This window comes from Macrobrachium nipponense, chromosome 9 (genome assembly GCF_015104395.2).
Source record: "Macrobrachium nipponense isolate FS-2020 chromosome 9, ASM1510439v2, whole genome shotgun sequence".
Taxonomy (NCBI): Eukaryota; Metazoa; Arthropoda; class Malacostraca; order Decapoda; family Palaemonidae; genus Macrobrachium; species Macrobrachium nipponense.
In genome coordinates, this window is record NC_061110.1 from 78,128,420 (window position 1) to 78,131,605 (window position 3,186).

Consider the following 3,186-nt stretch of genomic DNA (forward strand, 5'->3'; position numbering starts at 1 on the left):
ACGCACTGTAATTATAAATGTTTACGTATATGTAAACATAAGCTTATAAAATACCTAACAATACAACATATTTTTATAAACTGACATTATCCATGTCAAACAGGTGCCAGACCATCAGACTTTTACTGTACACTAAAAATCAAATTGTTACATTACACCATGATCTAATTTTAACATGTTAATATGTACCTTATTTTACTTTAAAAATAAGAAAATAGTAATGATTGGATAAATTTATTAATTATAACTGTTAAGGCAACCATTATGTGTAAAAATTTACAATTTGAAGAAACAGAAGAATTCAATGGCTTATGCAAATTAAATGAAAATGCTTTTCAAAACCTTAAAAACTAAAAGCAAAAATGTTAAAAAAAATATATGCTATAAGAACCATTTACTATCACTTAATTTGCTTCTAATTTTTTTTTCACATTATAATGGTGGTGATGATTATGAAGATGACTAATTCATACAAATTTGGCAATGCATTAAGAATTTAAAAATAATGGCACAAGATAAACTACATTCTAGCTACTTTTGAGTATTATAACTTGTGCTGGAATGAATTCTTTGCAGTTGTAGCAAGTTTCAAAACTTGGTGGTAGATTTGGTACATAAAGCAAAGCATAAGAGCAACTCTTTTTTCAGAGTTCCTGCACAAAACATAGCAACAGTTGTTTTGTTAAAGCATATCACATTGACTGAAGAGTAGTAAACTTGAACATTTTTTTTAGGAATGTTTTGAATCAAGAGAACTACAATGACAACTAAAAGTGAGTCAGATTTCTAAACTGTCTCTGAGTGCTTCATATTGTAAGTTATTAAAACAGGAAAATCTTTCAAGAGGTAAATTTAATAGAAATTCTAAGTGACAAAAGAAATTTACTATAAGTTAGATCAGTGTAAAGAATATAAGAAACTGGCCTCCTCAATGGCAATGAAAAAGTTATCACAAACCACTAGACTATTAGTATTCAGCATTGCACTTGAAAAGATCTATGAGACTAAAGGATCAGAACTGAATGTTTACCAATAAAGGTCACTTTAAGCACATAATTTTAAAACAAAGTTCACAAGAAAATAATTACAGACCTACATTTACTCATATGTCTAACTGATGTGGCTATGATTCTAAAAAATCTTTATGTAATTTACCATACGTAGTTTAATGTTCGTCTGGAACAATACAGTCTGTTTATTTATTAATAAAACTAGTCCAAAGTGTATTTACAGCAAGCAGTGCCAATGAAAAACACACTGAAGCAACCCAATTTAAGTTCATTAAAACTTTCTGTCTGCCAAAAGTGGAAAACTAACAATCGTGGCCCTCACTTTACCACTGTACTTATAAACAGTTCTTTGGAAGTCTTCAACATATAATTCCAAATTTTTACTAAAATCATGTCAAACCAAAGAGAAAAATTATGGGATTAAAAAGAAAAAATTCAGGCAAGTTGAAGTAATAAAAACTTTTCCATGTAATAGAACTTTGTAAGATGGCCCACAGCACATTTTTATAATTTTAGAAATACATGCAGCTTAATATACTGTTTTGTTATAGAAGAGTCTGTTATGATTGCATGATATACAGTTAGCTTGTATACAAGGATTCATTTTGCACAGATGTTAAATTCAAATGGTTTTTAATACTAATATTGGACTGTATCAGAAATACTGTATTCATAATTTTTGTATTTTTCTTTGTATTGCATACCCAACAAAGGTTATTATAAGATATATATTAACATTTGTATGGGCATGAACATGAACAGGATGTTTGTATGATCAGCATAAGTTTAGTTGAAGCTTTCTTTTTTCTTAACTGTACTGTATACAAAATATCATATCCATGATTTTATTGTATTCATCTTATTGTATAACCAACAATGGTTATTTTAAGAGGTTAATATGGGCATATGCTGGCTATTTGTATCATTGGTATGTGCATAGTACTCTTGTTACATAAGTGGTCTGCAATTATGCAGGGTTACACATGGTCTTAGAATGTACTACCTGTGTAAGTATACTAGGGGCCAACTGTATGTAGTAAAAAAAAATATAAAAAAAAATAAAATATATATATATATTAATATATATATATATATATATATATATATATATTATATATATGGTAAATTGTGAGATAATCAAGTAAATAAAGTTAATAATATATACATAGTGCATCTGTTATAGCATATGTATTTTTGTTACTTATATTTATTAGTTATGTTCTTATTTGATTACATTGTTACCTTACCTCTTCGAAGCATTTTTACTGTATTATTGTTCCTAATATAGTTAGTTTACATTCTATAACATGTTACTTGTGTGACCAAAGTATATATCTCTAGTAGCCATGAAATCCTTATAGCAGTTGCCACCTACAAGAATTTGTCCCCTATGCCAGTGTCCACCACAGTTAGATGAACTGTCAATTATAAAGCTAGTGGTTAGGTCAAAGAACACTAAAGTTTCATGAAATAGGTTTAAATCATTCTGTTTCCTACGGGAATATCAAAAAGTAGTTAAAAAAAATAACAGGTATGTGAAGAATAGGGCAAGATAAAATCATGAACAGACTAATGTTAAGTCACATGACGAAAGGGCAAGGTTGACATGAAGCACTGTACACATTTATACAGAAGTGTGTTTTGGCAATTCCCTTGACCACTAGCTGCACCCACTATTTAGCCTTTTACTGTATATAATTCATTTTTGCCTCCTTTATGTCATCTTGCTGCCCCATCTGTTTAATATAGCTACTTCTTGATGTAAATGTAATGCTTTCTTCCAGTTTTTACTTAAATATTCTGAAACTTTTTCTAGCTATCTTTCACTTTTTTGGGTACCAAATGGTTAATGGTTGAAAGTGCTGGAGTGCTTTGCTTTATATCCTACATGTCTTGGTTTATTCACTCTTAACAAATAATTGAGTAGTTGACATTTAATAAGGGCAAGGTTGGAATGTAACATTTTGTCACTGAGACTAAAACTATGCTCCATGAAAACTGTATACTTTATATATTTAAAAATAGATGTATCAAGTTTGATTCTTTACAATGAAATTTGTATCCTTTGAAAATAATGAAAACAATTTTAAATTTGACTGAATTATATACTATTATGTTCCCATTTACTATTTGTCTTGAATAACTTGAGAATTCTAATTTAAAAAAATAAAAAGGT

At 28.7% G+C, this 3,186-nt stretch overlaps 1 protein-coding gene across 1 annotated transcript in view; it reads right to left on the bottom strand.

The window, feature by feature from the left end:
- Window positions 1-2,139: 2,139 nt before the first annotated feature.
- LOC135218026 (uncharacterized) overlaps window positions 2,140-3,186 on the bottom strand; it is a 182,417-nt gene continuing 181,370 nt past the window's right edge. Inside the window, exon 13 of the mRNA XM_064254172.1 lies at window positions 2,140-3,186. This exon is cut by the window's right edge and continues 1,463 nt beyond it. The gene's annotated coding sequence lies outside the window, so the exon portion shown is untranslated.